Source organism: Physeter macrocephalus, chromosome 12, assembly GCF_002837175.3.
Source record: "Physeter macrocephalus isolate SW-GA chromosome 12, ASM283717v5, whole genome shotgun sequence".
NCBI lineage: Eukaryota > Metazoa > Chordata > Mammalia > Artiodactyla > Physeteridae > Physeter > Physeter macrocephalus.
The window spans coordinates 34,412,726-34,431,086 of NC_041225.1; positions in this window are offsets into that span (position 1 = coordinate 34,412,726).

The following is an 18,361-nucleotide window of genomic DNA, read 5'->3' on the forward strand; positions in this document are numbered from 1 at the left end:
GCCCTCCTTTTTTTCCCCCGAGTCAGATGTCCTTTTGTTTCTCTCACACAAAGCTTTTTATTGACAAAGGAGGTGGGCATGAGGTTTCAAGAGAAACAGCAGAACTTTTGAAAAAAAACTCATCTCTCCCTGAGCTTTTCCAGAGAAGAAAGGAGAATTAATGAGAGGGTGGACGTGAAGGGGGTAGCAAGGAGGTCGTAGCCTGCAGGGTCACTTGAGCTAGAAGGGGGGATTTAATGTTTAAAAAGTGGGGGACAGAAGGGAGCTACTGGTGTCAGTAGGGGAAGAATTTTCCTGAAACAGCTGCAAAAGCAGTTGAGGCCATTTGAGATTTGGAATCTGTCTGTCTCCTGTTGGATTTTGACTGGACATTTGTCTTAGGTCATCCCTCGTGAAAAAGGACTCCACACATGTGCAGCAAGGAATGACAGGACAGAATACCACAGCCAGGTGACATCTGTGCCTGGCATTTAAAGGGCTCAAGGAGGGGTGTCGCGTTCCTGCTGCAGATCCAGTCCAGCAGCTCCAGCTAGAGTTATCCTTCCTGCCGAGGCCAGGTGTGTCTGCCTCCTGCAGGTCCGGAGAGCTCCAGGAGCCTGCTCCCTCTCAGGGAGTCTGTGGAATTGCAGGTAGAACTGTCTGGACTTATTGGTACCATATTTACAACAGAAATACAACCTCAATCTTGTAGAACATGTGGCAGCCATTTGCATGAATCAACACCCCTGGCATTAGTGGGATTAAGTACGATGATTTTTCACTTCCAGAAGGACACTAGTGATTATAAAGCTTCCTAAGTTTTTTTTTTTGGAAGTATTTTTGTTTTGTTTTTCACCAACCACCCTCCACCCTTAGGTTTCCTTACACATTCAGACATTTACAGTAAACAGGGATTAGCCTCAGCTAACCAAGAGTGGCTAGCAGATGGTTTTAATTAACTGTGCCATAAAGAAAAAGGACTTAAGGATAACACAAAGACAGTTTACACGGAGCAGACTATACATACAGCAGTGGGGCAGATCTGTGTGTGCTCCCTGCTTCTGCCTGTCTTTGTCCTTTTCTTCTTCATATACTTTTCCTTCTTCCTTTTTGTTTTTCAAAGAAGCGATTTAGATTCACACAATGAAACAATAGTTTTTGTCACTTTAAGATCTATGTGTAAAAGATTATAAACATATGTAGATAGACATATATAGAGAGAATATAAAATATAGAAATAATATAAAATGTAAAGAAAATGTCATGCCTGATTTGGAAGCGTTTGTGGTATCTAAAACATACATGAATAACAAGACTTGTGATGATTTATGTGTCAACTTCACTGGGCCATGGGATGCCCAGATATCTGGTTAAACATTATCCTGGGTGTGTCTGTGAGGGTGTTTCTGGGTAAGATGAGCATTTACTGGTGGGCTGAGTAAAGCAGATGGCCCTCCCCGGTGCTGTGGGCATGACCCAATCTGTGGAGGGTCTGAATAGAACCAACAGGTGAAGGAAGGGTGTATTCGCATCTGCTGATTGCTTAGCTGGGATATGGATATTCTCCTGCCCTTGGCACTCCTGGTTCTCAGCCCTTCAGACTTGGACTGGAATCTCTACCATTGGCTTTCCCACTCTCAGGCCTTTGAACTGCATCACTGGCTTTCCTGAACGTCCAGCTTGCAGATGGCTGATCATAGGACTTTCTCACCCTCCATAATTATTGTGTGCAATAATCCATCATGGTAAATCTTATTTTATATATTATATGTTACGTATACAATAGAGAGGTGTGGGGACCTAGTAAGTAATCAAAAAATCAGAGCCAATCTCTATCCTATTGGTTCTGTTTCTCTAGAAAACCCTAATACATATATAACTTCCATTTTTTCATCGCTTACTAGGTTCCCCATACCTTTCGGTTTTCTTTATTTAACCTCCACAGGAATCCATGTGATAGGGATTAGTTTGTCTACTTTACAGATGAATAAACCAGGCTGAGAGTCATCAGATGAGTTAGGTTTAAGCAATACCAATAATTGTGCTCGCAATGACTGCTCTACACCATATGCCCAAAACTGTGCAGTAAAAATCACTGTAAAGCAACACTTGAAAAGCAACACTAAGGGATCACATACAAAAGTCTGGTAACTTTTAAAGGTCTCAGTGGCTCTTTCGTGATTGAACAACCGGTAATTCATCTCATAGGTCCCGGGGGAGGGCTGAACAGTAGCCACATGTAATTATCATCATCATCATCGTCTTCTGAGCCAACACTCATAGAACAAGTACTGATTTAAATGATTTGTACATGTTAACTCACTTACTCTTGACAACAATCTTACAAAGTATATCCTACTATTACCCCTCTTTTACCATGAGAAACTTGAAATATAGAGAAGTTAAACATTTCCCACGGTCACACAGCTAGCAAACGGCAGATTCCAGATTTAAATCCAGAACTCTGGACCACAGGCCATGTTTGTAATTATTACACTGCCTACTGAGAGATGGGAGGAGTTGACCTCAAGGCATGGACTTTCTGTCTCAAGACCTGAGGGTCAGGCTGGGTAGATAATTTACATGTAATTTACATGTAACATGATTAGCACGTTTCCACGAATGCTTAGGAGGTTTTTTTTGCATGAAGCAGAAGTCACTCAGAACCTCTGTCCAGATTCCATAAGGCCAGAATAGGATGGAGAATTCAATGTTCTAGTAGTCCAAACTCTAATACACACAAGCAGAGGGAGGGGAATGGCTATACAAAAAAGAGATTAGGATTTGTGGTGAGTTTAGTGGTGACCCCCAACTAGAATAAGTTTTAATCCATGGAACCTGTCAATGTTCCCTTATATGGTAAAATTCTACAGATGTGATTAAAGATTTTAAGATGAAGAGATATCTTGGATTATTGGGAGGGGAGGTGCCTAACAACTATAACAAGTTTCCTTTTACAGAGAGAGGCAAAGTGAGATCAGACACACAGATGGGAGAGCCATGGAAGATGAATGCAGAAATTAAAGTGATGCGGCTATAAGCCAAGGAATATTGGCAGCCCCCAGGGCTGGAAGAGGCAAGTAATTGTTTGGAGATTTCTAGAGCCTCCAGAGGGATCTTGGTACGACTGACACTGTGATTCCAGCCCAGTGACACTGACTTTGAACTTCTGTCCTCCAGAACCATGAGAGAATAAATTTCTGTTGTTTTAAGCCACCATGTGGTAACTTGTTACAACACCACAGAAAACGAATACAGGCTCTTTAGCTGTGGTCTAGAGAAAGAGATCTAATGTTCTTATGGAAAAAGACTAAACATCTAGAGTATGTGTAGCTGAGAGAAGCAAAATACAATGATGAGAGCCATAAAAAGTGGATCCTGGAAAGACTCCTTAAGATAAAATTTGCAGCACCATTCCTTTTTATATGGTAGCCTGATGCTTTCCCCCAACGATGAAGAGCTGATGTGGACCTGGGTATTAACATACCCATAAGCTTGACAAACTTGATTTATAAGCAGAAATTCAAAGGCAGATAAAGTCAGTTCTGGCTGGGAGTCAGGGCTCCACAGAAGGGCTGGTACTTGAGCTGGGCCTTGAGCAATGGAGGGTTTCAGCGAGAGAGAGTAGCGAAGGGAAAAAGGGAGGCTACGTCAGACAGGGGCACATGGGTGGGAAAGCTCTGGCCATGTGATTTTCTTGTCTAAGTCAGCTGTGGAAATGGATAGAACAGTCGTGTTGTCCGACTACTGTCCACCTGCCTCCATGATGTCCTCCAAAGATGAGGCTCTGATGAATGTCCCCAAGAGTTCGTTCTTGCAGGATCCACAGCCAAATCCAGCAGTCAGCTCAGGAATGAGGGGCATCTTGTGTTTCAGGAAAGTCCTTGCATGGTAGAAATACACACAGTCACAGGGAACAACTCTTCATGTCCCATTTCAGGAGGTTCCAGCGTGTGAGCTTCTACCTCTTCTGTAGTTCTTCACTGATTAGAGATAAGATTCAGGATTTCACCCCAGGGTGATCCAGCTGGCATTACCCTACTTGTTTAAGCATCATTTCATTTTTCACGTGAAATTTACACCCTTAACTCAATACAGGTTCAAAAGTACAACCAGATGACTGCTCTTTGGTACTTTTCCAGCCAGTGCTTTGTCCGTCTCAGGTCTGGAACAGAAGACAGCACAGGGCAGCACTGAGACGTAGAGAGTGGGACACAGAAGACACGGGCTCTATTCTGACCTGCTCACCGGGAGCCGTATGACTATGGCATGCGGCTTAGCCTCTCTGGCGGGGCCAACTTCTCCTCTGGGCACGCTGAGCCCAATGCTGAGCTTCCAGGGGCCCACAAAAATGTTTTAATTTCTTTTAATAAATCAGAAGAAAAAAATGAACTTCTAGGTCAAAGAAAATACTTTAATCCATAATATCAACATTTTTGTCTTTATACCCGCACAGTGTAAAATAATAAAGTGTAATATTTTCCTAGAGCTGAAGAGGCCCATGAAGGCCAAAGTGCTTAAGGCCCAAAAAAGTCGTAACACAGCCCTCTTCTCTGGACCTTAGTTTCCTTATGTGTAAAAAGGGGTTGAATATGCCTATAGGCTGCTGTGACAGGACTCTAAGCCTCACAAGCATTTGTAAGATACTCACAGAGGTCTGCAAGCAATGTTTAATAGTTTATAAAGTCCAACAGTTATTACACACTGTCTAGAGGTTCCCTGATGTGGAAATTACATTCGTTTTGGAATCAAATGCATCTGGGCTCAAATCATGGCAGTCAGCTATCCGTCTGCTGTGTGAATTCGGACATACCACTCAGCCCTGACCCCGAGGGTCTTTATCCACAATACGTGAAATCAGAAAACAAATATTTATTTCTTGGGGTCGTTTGGATAATTAAAAGCAACAGAAACAAAGCACATAGCACAGGTACCTACCACCCGATGAGGCCTCAGTAAATAATACCATCATCAGTTTTATCACTTTCCCTTCCAAACTTAGCTGAATGTGATACCGAGGTACCCTTATGCCAAACGTATGCTTTAGCCAATCAGTGAATAATAAAACTTGAGAAAATGAATGAAAATAATTGACAGTTTGAGAAACGACATTTTAATTTTGCTTTCCTAATTAGCATTCCTGTCTATTTCTTAGATGGGGTAAAGTTTGGTCACTTTGAAGTTATTCATTCATCTATTCAATCACTAGATTAAGTAAAGTAGAAAACGCTAAAACTGGCTTAGAGGAGTATTATTAAGGAAGAGATAAGAAAGCTAAGGGAATGGATTTATTACATTCGTTAACTGTTATGGACTGAATTCTATCCCTCCCACCCCCAGATTCATATGCTGAAGCCTGAGCTCCCAATGTGACTGTATTTGGAGACAGGGCCCTTATGGAGGTAATTAAGGTCAAATGAGGTCATTAGGGTGGGGCCCTAATCCAACGGGACTGGTGTTCTTACAAGAAGAGGAATGAACACCAGTGTTCTTTCTTCCCATGTATACACAGAGGAATGATCTTGTGAGGACACAGGGAGAAGGTCACCATGTGCAAGCCAGGAAGAGAGCTCTCACCAGAAATCAAATTCACTTGAAACTTGACCATGAACATCCAGCATCCAGAAGTGGGAAAAAATAAAGGTCTGTTTAAGCCACCTAGCCTGCAGTATTTTGTTATGGCCACCCGAGCAGACGAAGGACCAGAGACCTCAGCACCTGGCGATGCCCCCGCCCCAAAGAGGCACAGAGTAGGGTCATGGGAGAGGAGGCACCAGCATCCACGAGAAGCTCTGTGGTAACATCCTCCGCAGGTGAGGATTGTCAGCAAAAGATGCTGAAATAGTGCCGGTCTCTTCCGTGCAAGAGTGATGATGCAGAAATAGCAGAGGCCAGGAGTCTGGCATGAAACCTTAAGAGGATGGGGGACTGAAGTTCCCATGACGCACAGCAAAATTAGATAGGCAGGACTCTGGTGGAGCCTAATCAACCATGGTATTCCTGGAAGAGTCCTTTCACTCGCTGGTTTCAACTCCTCAGCTCTCGGCTGCCTCAGCACTTCTTTGATGGATTGTTTGATCTGGCTTTTCTAGTTTTGCACAGTGGAAATGTTGGTCTGTCACTTCTAGTATTGCTAGAAGTGGAAGTCAGGAGGCATTATATTTCTAAATATGGGGCTCATAAAAGAAAAGAAACTCCTAGGAGGGAATTCCTGGGAGTGAACAGACTTGGGTATTAATGTACAACATGAACTCAGATGGTCTTTCTGCTTCATCGTTTATCATTCTCTGTATTCCTTAATCCAGATTCCTTAGAGATGTACCTTTTGACTAGTTTCATGATGAAAATGACTTTTAATAATGGAGCTATGAGTCATAATGGAACAAGCAAAAGCCACTGCAGTTAGATAATGGAGTTCTCATGCCAGTCCTGTTACCCACCGACTAGGAACTCTTCACATCAGAGTGTCAGTTTTTTCCTCTTTCATGGTGCTTGCTCTACGAAGACTTACATCCTAAAGCACCAACCATAGTTCCTGGCATATTTTACATCTTTCACAGGCATTATTTCCCTCCATTCTATTCAAGGGCCTTGGTGTCTTGTGCTGAACCCTGTGGTCGCTCATTTACGTGAGCCCACCCCACCCCCATACTTTTAGATTTTTGCCATTACATTTCTGGAGGGAACAGGCAGTTCTGATATTTCTTTTCCTCCTGTTGCAACCGAATATTATTTATTATTTAGGCTGTAAGCCAAAGTCTTTTGCAATAAAGTCATTTCAGGGCACACACACAGGCTTAAAAGCTTTAGGTCAAATACGCAGAACCATAAAAATAAAAAGCTAGGCTTTCCTGCTGGCTCAGTGGTTAAGATTCCACCTGCCAATGCAGGGGACACGGGTTCGATCCCTGGTCCAGGAAGATCCCACATGCCACGGAGCAACTAAGCCTGTGCACCAGAACTACTGAGCCTGCGTTCTAGAGCTCGCGAGCCACAGCTACTGAGCCCCTGCGCCACAACTACTGAAGCCCGCGCGCCTAGAGCCGGTGCTCCGCAACGAGAAGCCACCGCAATGAGAAGCCCGCGCACCGCAACGAAGAGTAGCCCCCGTGCTGCCACGAAGACCCAGCGCAGCCAAAAATAAAATAAATCAAATAAATTTATAAAAAAGAAAAACAGCTAGAGTACATAGTAGAAATATTATTTAAAGAAAAGTGGTGCCTTCAACATAGTGGCCCTTTCAGAGAAAGTCATTTGCAAAGATACAGAGATGAATGAATCGCATGGAGCTTTCCAGTAGTTTAATTAAGGAATTGGAAAAAAATGACCTGCCCCTCAGAATTTGCTTCAAAATCTCAGTTAAGCCAAACAGAGCAGACAGCCAGATCTTAACTGATGCGAATGTTCATTAATGTTTCTCAAAACAGAGGCATGAGAACAAGTTCTTGCACCTCAGAAAGGCAGCGGCAAACTCTCCTCAATGCTACCTTATGTGGGATCCCCAGAGAAGTGGCTGGACGTCGTCCGAAAAGTTGGGAAGCCAATGAAATTTTTCTCGGCCTCTCAGCTAGGAAGGGGCACTCTCTCTTTTGGGTCTCTTCTGTTCCCTATTCAGACTTTGCTTACAGAATTTAAAGGACCCAGATTTAAAGGATTTGATTTTCTGTTTACATGTCTGTGTTCTCCCCCAGCTTTGAGCTTCCTCCTATAATGTTTCCCTGTGCACAGTTCTTGGCTCATGTCACCTGCCATAAATATTTACTACATAAATGGACAAATGTAAACTGGATACGGATACTTTTCCACCGGAGATGCTTTTCGCAAAAGCGAAAATTATTAGGTAGGATGCTTGTGTTTCAACAACCAGTGAAGCTTTGAAAACAGGAACCAGCTCAGGAGGATGGAAAGAAGCCCAAACTGTGGCTGTTTGCATTTTAACTCAACCAGCAACAGTGCTGCGCTGGCCAGTGTAAAAAGAACGCACAGACCAGCACCTGAGGCTGATCGAGATCCAGCCATGGGAGCCCGGTGCCCTGCGCCACTGCATTAGGCTGGAACCCAAGTCCTATAGCGCTCTGGGTTTCAGCTTTCCTCCTTCCACAGCTCCATTCTAAGTTCCAGGCTATTTGCTCAACAAAGGGTCACTCACAGGCTTCTGTTGAGTGGAGAGATTGTAGAAGCGCTCCCTATGGGATGCATGCGGGGGCCTCTCTCTCATCTGAAATCAGGGTGGATAACAGCATACTTTCTGGGGCCCGAGTGTCTGGGTTTGACTTTATTTACTCACTAGTGATGATCTTAGGTAAGTCACTCTGTGCCTCAGTTTCTGCACGCGTGAAATGGAAATAATGTTAATTCCATTCCCCTGAGCTTACTGTAAGTGTTAAATAGATTTTAAAAGGCCGAGCATTTAGATCAATGCTTGGTACATAACGAGCTCTCTGTAAGTATTTGCTTTTCTAATAGTTTTCTCCTTCGTCCTCCTCCCTCTACTTCTTCCCCTTTCCCTTGCCCTTCCCCTCTTTCTCCTTCTCCTAATGATAGTATAAAAATAACATTATAATTATGGTAAAGATACCATTCTTTTTAGAATCTCCTTTGAGTCATTTGCTATGGAATGTTATGGTTTCAATATTTAGGTCCCTCCAAAATGCGTATGTTGAATCCTAACCCTCGGAGATGATGGTATTAGAAAGTGGGGCCTTTGGGGGTGTTAAATCGTGAGGGTGAAGCCCACATGAATGGGAGGAGTACCTTATGAAAGAAGCGCCAGAGAGACCCCCAGCCCCTTCCACCACGCGAAGACACGGCAAGAAAGTGTCAGCTGAGAACTAGGAAGCCCATCCTTACCAGAAAGCAACCATGCTGGCACCCTGATCTTGGCCTTCCAGCCCCCACAACCGTGAGAAGTAAATTTCTGTTGTTCATAAACTACCAAGTCTCTGGTACTTTGTCATCGCAACCTGAAAGGACTAAGGCAGTACTCAATGTTTAATATGCAAAAGCACTTAATGATGTTGTTGCCATTATTTCTTTTTTACAGATAGGGAAACAGTTTCAGTGTAAAAAGGGCATCAACCTAAGGCCACAGTGTTCATAAAAAGAAGAAATGGAATGTGAGCTCAAGGCTTTCTGCTCTAATTCGCTGGCACTTCTTCACTTTCCCAGTGTTCGTCTCTGATGATCGGTCGCTGCGACTCTTGGGTGTTTATTTTCAGCCAGTGACAGGGCTGAACCCATTCCTTGATCTGATCAATTGTCCCCATTGGCCTGATAACTGGATAGGCCTTGGCTCAGCTATCTAGGCCTGTCATGTAAACTTCCCACCTGCACTGCCAAGAGCTACCAGAAAGACCTTGGTGAACTTTGCTATTCACAGTAAAACTTGTCCTCTTGGAAATTCTTAGAGCAAAAGCCAGGTGTAGTATGATTCAGTATAAATGAAGTGCAGAGTACAGACTCCAACCCATCATGAACTATCAACATGCTTGGGACCAAAGCAGCATGGAAGTTTGGTAGGTGCTTTGCCTCTCTGGGTCTTGGTGTCTCCAAATGTAAAATGAGGAAATCGGAAATTCACGAGATGTAAGGACTCTTTCTGGTTTAACATTTTGAGACCTGGTTATCAGTTCATTCCTTCATTCTAGACCATTATTGTCCAGTAGAACTTTCTGTAAGAATGGCTCTGTTCAATATCTGTACTCTGTTGTACAGTAGCTATAATCACGCACAGCTCTTCCACAATGGAAATGCAGCTATAGTGCAACTAAGGAAATGAAGTTTTAATATTTAATTTTAATTAAGTAAAACTGAAATAGCCACAGGGGATTAGTGGCTATCAAAAGAAATAGCACTATAGTCTAGACAGCTGCTGAGATTTGAGAATATTCTCTGTTTGAGACATTGAGTTCAACATAAGAGTGATAGAAGCAGGAAAAAAAAATACTCTTCCCGCAAAAATCATGAAGTCTCTGACATTTCAATCAAATACAATCACGCTGTTCAGCACATCTGGTGCACTTTCTGCTCTCACTTCACCTCTTACCTCCTTTCAAGAACCCAAGATTCAGTACTGACTTTATTTCCTCCGGCAAGAGTTGCTTTTCTCGGTCTTTCCAAAGCACATTGTTTAGTTGTTAATTAATTCACGCATGTGCTCATCCATCCACTGGAGTTTAACAGATAGTCATCGGGGTACGAATTTTTGAAAGACTGTGTACTGCTATAGTGGTAGCATCTAGGAAGGTACCTGACACTTAGCAGGGGCTTAACGATTTTGTTAGTTCATTTAATTAATTCAATACGCCTCACCGAAGATTCACTCTAGGCTAGGCATCTATCTTAGGCACTAAGGACATAATGTTAAAGAAGACATAAATGGAGCTTAGAGCCTGGTGATGGAGATGGATATGTGAACAGCTGATTTTAACTGATGTTTCAAGTGCCACTATAGGGATAAATGCAAGGTAATTCGAGAGCAAAGAGAATAGCTGGCATATTCTGAGTGTTACGCACATAATATGGGACTTGGGATTATTTCTTTACATATACATTTTCCTTAGGTAGTGAGTTTGTTGAGATCCAGCGCCGTCTTAGTCTTCTTCGTAACCCCAGCAGCTGGCACAGCACCTGCCATGGAGCAGGGTGATTGATATTTGTTTTTGAATGAGTGTGAAGTGATATAACTAAAAAATAGTTACCTATGGACACTAAAGGTATGGACCAGTGGTATGAAGCTTTACAGGAATGAGACATTACTTTTGATTGGGGGAATATAGTGGGTTGACAGGTGGACCCCCAAACGATATGTCTACATTCTAATCTCTGGATGTTGTGAATATTACCTTCTATGCCAAAAGGGAAAATGTTACCTTATTTGGGAATAGGGTCTTTGCAGATGTAAATAAGTGAAGAATCTTACGAAAAGGAGCTTAGGGTGGATGAACCAGCTGGACTCTGAACTCAGGGAAAGATACACAGAAGAGGAGGAGGCCAGGTGGCCAAGGAAGCCGAGACTGGAGCAGTGGGGCCGCGGGGTGGTTAACCATATGTGCCTCTTTGGCTGGACCACAGCACCCATATATTCCTTTTTTTTTAAGATTAGTTTATTTCCTCTCATTATTTATTTATTTATTCATTTAATTCTACCAGCATACATTTCTCTCTTTTTTTGTTTTTTAATTTTATTTTTTGGCTGCGTTGGGTCTTCGTGGCTGCGCGTGGGCTCTCTCTAGCTGCGGCGAGCGGGGGCTACTCTTTGTTGTGGTGCAAGGGCTTCTCATTGCGGTGGCTTCTCTTGTTGTGGAGCACGGGCTCTAGGAGCGCAGGCTTCAGTAGTTGCAGCACGCGGGCTCAGTAGTTGTGGCTCACAGGCCCTAGAGCACAGGCTCAGTAGTTGTGGCGCACGGGCTTAGCTGCTCCGCGGCATGTGAGATCTTCCCGGACCAGGGATCAAACCCGTGTCCCCTGCATTGGCAGGCGGATTCTTAACCACTGCGCCAGCAGGGAAGTCCCCAGATATTTGATCAAATGTTATTCTGGGTACTTGCTGAGTGTGCTTTGAATGAGATTAATATTTAAATTGGTGGACTTTAGGTAAAGCAGCTTGCCCTCCATAATGTGGGTGGGCCTCATACAATCACTTGAATTCTGAATAGAGCAAAAGATTGACCTCCCCCAGGGAAGAGGGAATTCTGGAAGCAGGCGGTGGCCTTCAGACTCCACCGCAACTCTTCCCTGGGTCTCCAGCCCGCTGGTCTATTCCTAGAGATTTTGGACTTGCTGGTGTTCATAATCACATGAGCCATTTACTTAAGATAAATTTCTCTCTCTCTCTCTCTATATATATAATATATATATATAGATAGATAGATAGATATAAATAGATAGATAGATATCTATACAGACACACACACACACGTATATATATGTAATATAGATTTAGGTATAGAGCTCTCCATCCTATTGGTTCTGTTTTTCTGGAAAAGCCTGACTAATATAGGCCAAAAGGCAAGGAATGTTGACACCCACCAGAAGCTGAATGAGGCAAGGAATGGAATCTTCCCTAGATCTTCCGGAGGGTGTCCAACTCTGCTGAGTCTTTGATTTCAGACTTCTTGCCTCCAGAACTGTGAGAAAATAAATTTCTGAAGTTTTAAGTTTGTAGTAATTTGTTACAGCAGCTACAGGAAATGCATACAGAGGACTTGGGGATGAACAAATAAATAACTAGCATTTGAACCCTACTTTGGAGACTGGAGAGGTTTGTACAGGTGCATATGCATGTGGGACGAAACAAGGTGAGGGAACAGGGGCAGATGGGGAGTGTGCAAAGGCTGAGCAGAGAAAACACAGAGGACTCTGGTGGGGCAGCAGTGAGGCATTTTCAAGTGCAAAGTCTATGAAGGCCAGTAGTAGAAGTTGAGTTTGGAAAAGAAATTTTGGAAGTATTGTCATGAGAATTGAATGTATGTCAAATATTTACAGATTTTAAATTGTCTTTTATTTTGACACCCTGAAAATCTATTGGATATTTTTAGCAAAGAAGAGATAGGATAGAGTCATATCTTTTGGACTTGATTCAGTTGTATATTGCTTGATGAGGTAGTATCTATCTGGAGGGAGGGAGGTCAAGGGCTTCTAACAATTCTGCAGGACAGGACAGATGCTATAAGGACCCACATGGTGATGGCATTCTCCTGTATTTACATGTGATGATAAGGTGGAAACTGCCCATTGTGTTTCCTCTATTTCAAAGGAGTGATTTTAAAAGAACAGTAAGTCATTCCTACAACTGTTTAAAGCCTTAAATTTCTGCATATGTTATCTCCTGCTGCACTCATAGTTTGAGTAGTAGATGCGTCTAGCCTCATTTTATAGTTGAAAACACTTAGTCAATTAGCAGTTAGTTATAGTCTTTGAGACTATATATTATAACAAGGTCAGAGTGAAACTGAATCCAAGACTTGTCCTTAGTGCTTTTTCTTTTCTGGATGAAACACTAATAACGATACACTAGTTATCATTTACTGAGCTTGAGGTTTCTCCTATGACCCTCATACAGTGCTCAAGAATTTGCATACATTAGCATATTTTTAAACTCCTAACATTGATGCGGTAGGTACAATCATTAATTTGTATTTTACAAGTGAAGAGACCAAAGTTAAGAAATAAATTAACTTATCCAAGGTCATATAGCAAGCATGTGGTAAACATAGGATACAAACACAAATTATCTGGGGCTAAAAGATGCTTCTCTAACCTAAGAAACAGTGAATTCCTAATTGCATTTTTTGGTCAGATTAAAAACAACCATGAGCAGCCCAGAATTTCTTAGAAGTTAGTAGGCTCCATATTTCTGGCTTAGAAGTAGAAACCTACTTCTCCAGAAAGCCACTGGATTCCATAGAGAACTTATATTTTATGCAGTTTGGGGCAGCAATTCAGAAATGAAAAAGAAAATTATGGAACACAACACAGACCTCTTATCTTGCACCTGCCTCTTACACTTGTTCCTATTTATCTCACCACTTATCAGCAGACACTGGAAATTAGAGAGCTTAAGTCTCTTTTGAAATAATTACCTGACCCTATTATAGTAAAAGACTTGTAGACTGCTAGGTATTTTTCTGAGCAGGGGTGGGTGGGATAATCAGCCTCTACGTCACCAAGTGTTATCCTGCTAGCAATAATACACCAAGCAACAGCCCTTATTCCTCGGCTGAAATATTAGTCGCACCAAGAAATTAACTTGAAACTTCAAGCTTTTTGCCTAACAACAGTTACACGGGCTGTGGAGTCATTAGGTGGGTGAACCTGAAGGGGACCCTATGTTTTTATAAGGCTCTGATTGTGGAGAAAATGTCCAATTCTTTCTCCATCTGAAAACCAACAGAAACCTGGCCTGTAAGGTGAATGGGATAAAGCTACACAGGAATTGTGACAATTTTGAGCAACAGGAATTCTGCTTTTACCTGAAGCTCTAGGCAGGAGGTCACAGTCCCTTTTTAAAGTGATGACATGTTTCAGTCACAAAAAAGTACAGAAAATAATATAACAGGCGCCCATTTACCCACAGGGTCGCCACGAACACATCTTTGCGTGAAGCAGAAAAAGCCTCGCTCTCTTTCAGTCAGAAGCAACACTGCAGCGAGGGACGGGGTTTGGCACGTGGCACCCAGGCTTGGCTCCCCCAGTGACCTCCCCCTCCACAGCCATGGCTGGAAGAGCCCGTGGCTGAAATTAAACACAAGTTAACATGTTGCCGTGTTCGCTTCAGAATTTGTTTTTAGTGCCCAAAGCGAAGAAGTGTGGCCTCATCTTGACCATTCCATTCCTTACCTCCCCCCCTCCTCATCCCCACAGGTAACCACTGTCCTCATACTTGCTGTGGCATCACTTCCATCAGATAACATGGCTCTTGGCCTCTGTGTTTAAATTTTACGTAAATAACCCCACACCACATATTTTATAACTACACTGTAACCACTTTCTTCATTGATACTGCCTGTTATGAAATCCATTAAGATACAGAGACGCAGAGTGAATAATAATCATGGCAGCGTGTCATTATAGCAGTAAAAATAACAAGAATAGTTAAGTTACATATTTTGTACTATGTGCTGGGTGCAGTTCCAAGCCCTTTATGCATATTAGTGCATGTAACCCTGCCTTTTTGGTGATTCAGAGAGTCTTATGTCTAAGTGTGTATATGTGTGTCTATATTGTGTGTGTCTATATTGTGTGTGTGTGTGTGTGTCTATATTGTGTGTGTGTGTGTCTATATTGTGTGTGTGTGTCTATATTGTGTGTGTGTGTCTATATTGTGTGTGTGTGTGTCTATATTGTGTGTGTGTGTCTATATTGTGTGTGTGTGTGTCTATATTGTGTGTGTGTATATGTGTGTCTATATTGTGTGTGTGTGTATATGTGTGTCTATATTGTGTGTGTGTGTCTATATTGTGTGTGTGTGTGTCTATATTGTTTGTGTGTGTGTGTCTATATTGTGTGTGTGTATGTGTGTCTATATTGTGTGTGTGTATATGTGTGTCTATATTGTGTGTGTGTGTCTATATTGTGTGTGTGTGTGTGTCTATATTGTGTGTGTGTGTGTGTGTGTGTGTGTGTGTCTAACTCAATGTCCACTTCTGAGTACTGTTTTAATCTGAGGATGCATGTTATTTCATCACTTTAGAAAAATCTTCAGCCGCTAGCTCTTCGAATATTGCTTCCGCACTGTTCTCTCCATTTCCTCTTGCAGTAGATGCACATTGGACCTTCTCATTCCATCCTCACTTAAGGACACTTTACGTTTACCATGTCCTACAATTCCTTGCTTTATTCTGGAAATGTTAATCAAATAGATTTCTCATTGCACTAATTCTTTATTCAGATGAGTCTAATCTGTTTCAGCTGTCCCATGAATTTTTAATTTTCCGAACAATACTTTTCATTTCCAGAAATTCTGTTCTTCTCTCTCTCCAACCTGTTTTTTGCTTTCAAATATCTTTCTTCTCTTTCCTTTTCTTACTGTGTTGATTTCTTCATTTTGTCTTTAATCATTTGTCTTTCAGATTCTTGTTTTATTAACTAATGTCCTTAGGTTTTACCGATCCTCACGGTGTGTCTGCTTCATTCTGGTTAGGACAGGTGGTTTCCTCGTGAACTTCACAAGTTTTGATGGTGAACTCAGATTAAGAGCCCTCCACCACAATCATCACTCCTGTGTCCTGTGGGAAATCCTATGTGGCCTATGTTGTCCAAGTACCTTGCATATTTATTTCTGCCTGGAGACTCTGGTGGTATAAATTTAGAGTCCAAACTCATGTGAAGTGCTGGTAGAGACAGACAAGCTTTCCTCCTAGCTTATAAGGCAGAGGGAAGATTTATTTTCTAATGTACCTTTCACTGATGGTACAATATCTGGGGGGACTAGTGGTGGTTTCATTCCCAGCTCCTGGCTTATTGGGACCCAGGATCCCATCTCCAGGCTTCATATGAGTGTTGACCCTCAAGATCGTATGTTTCTGGGTTTAGAAAAGCCACCAAGGTTAGCTACATCATGTGTTCACATGCTCCAACATCTAGTTTTCAAGTCCTTATCAATTCATGGAGTCAAGGATATGTTTCATCCGTTTGTTGTTTTGGTTTTTGTTTTTTCCAGGTTTTTAGTGAAGAAGATGACTCTTACTCTTTCTTTTTTCTTTTTGCATTATCTGCTATCTTATTGGAACTGGGATTCTTAAAACAGGTTGCAAAGCTCTGTAATGCCTTGGTGCACTAAGAAACCGCCTTTTAAAAAATGCAGCTGTCAGGGAGAATTTGTACAGGTGACACTCAGGTTAGTGACAGAATTATAGCATCACATTGCTATATTCCATGCTACCAAGTAAGACGGGCAGCCAGCATTTTGTACGGTCAATCTGGGTAAGAAAAGTCTCTATAGAAATAGCTTATGTGGTAGAATTTGTATCTTGAGCGGAATTACAGACAAATACTAGGAGAATTTGAGATTAGCAAAAAGTCAGTAGAGTGCAAAGCAGGATGCTGTAGGAAGAAGAGCAAGGGACTCGGACGTCACAGGCGATTTAGGAAAGAAGTGTTCAGGCCAAGAAGCTGCACAGCCAGGTTGTGAAAAGCTGCTTCTCTTGGCCTTGTTGGCTAATGAGTCTCACGTGTACCCAACATTTTGCTGTTTCAGCGTCTGTTTGTGTGAATAGGTATCTGTCCCACCAAATCCCATTTTCTACAGAGCACGGACTCTACTCTTCACAAAGACTTTTGATCTCTTTATAAGACTGTAAATGAGAAAAAGCCTCTCTAGTTATTCTTAAAAAGGGAATCCAGACCAGTGAGACCCCGACCAGCCAAGACCATTAAGCTTCTGCTTTCCAGGGCTGAACAAATCAGTTAAGAAATCCGCTTACTGAAAACTTTCCTTAAAAAGAAAAAAAAAGCAGTTTCACCTGGGTGTATTACTTTTCTGTTGCAGCTGTAACAAATTACTCCAACTTAGCCGCTGTAAACAATCCAAATGTATTATCTTACCGTCTTGCAGGTCAGATGTTCTGCATGGGTCTCTCGGGCTAACATCAGGGTGTTGGAGAGCCACATCCCTTCTTGGAAGGGCTACGGGAGACTCTGTCTCCCGGCTTATCAAGGTTGCTGGCAGATTTCAGTTCCTTGGGGCTCCTGGCTGTCAGCCAAGTGCTGTTCCCAACTTCTAGAGCCGCATATGCCTTGGCTCCTGGCCCCCTTCCTCCATCTTCAGTGCTGTGGTAATGGCAACGTGGGTCTCTCACTTCCCATCTCTCCTGTCTCTTCTTCTGGTGGGGCCTCTCTCAGGTGGGCTCTTCCACTTAAAGGGCCCATGTGATTAGATTGGGCCCACCTGGATTATCCAGGCAACCTTCCCTGTTTGTTTGTTTTTTTCCCATCTTTATTGGAGCATAATTGCTTTCCAATGTTGTCTTAGTTTCTGCTGTACAACAAAGTGAATCAGCTATACGTATACATATGTCCCCATATCCCCTCCCTCTTGAGCCTCCCTCCCACCCTCCTTGTCCCACCCCTCTAGGTGGTCACAGAGCACCGAGCTGATCTCCCTGTGCTATGCGGCTGCTTCCCACTAGCTATCTATTCTACATTCGGTAGTGTTTATGTGTCCATGCCACTCTCTCACTTCATCCCAGTTTCCCCTTCCACCCCGTGTCCTCAAGTCCATTCTCTATGTCTGAGTCTTTATTCCTGCCCTGCCCCTAGGTTCATCAGTACTCTTTTTTTTAGATTCCATATACATGCATTAGCATACGGTATTTGTTTTACTCTTTCTGACTTACTTCATTCTGTATGACAGACTCGAAGTCCATGCCCCTCATTACAAATAACTCAATTTCATCCCCTTTTATGGTTGAGTAATATTCCATTGTATATATGTGCCACATCTTCTTTATCCATTCATCCATTGATGAACATTTAGGTTGCTTCCATGTCCTGGCTATTGTAAATAGTGCTGCGATGAACATTGTGGTACATGTATCTTTTTGAATTTTGGTTTTCTTAGGGTATCAGCCTAGTAGTGGGATTGCTGGGTTATATGGCAGTTCTATTTTTAGTTTTTTAAGGAACCTCCATACTGTTCCCCATAGTGGCTGTATCAATTTGCATTCCCACCAACAGTGCAGGAGGGTTCCCTTTTCTCCACACCCTCTCCAGCATTTGCTGTTTCTAGATTTTTTGATGATGGTTATTCTGACCTGTGTGAGGTGACACCTCATTGTGGTTTTGATTTGCATTCTCTGATGATTAGTGATGTTGAGCAGCTTTTCATGTGCTTCTTGGCCACCTGTATGTCTTCTTTGGAGAAATGTCTGTTTAGGTCTTC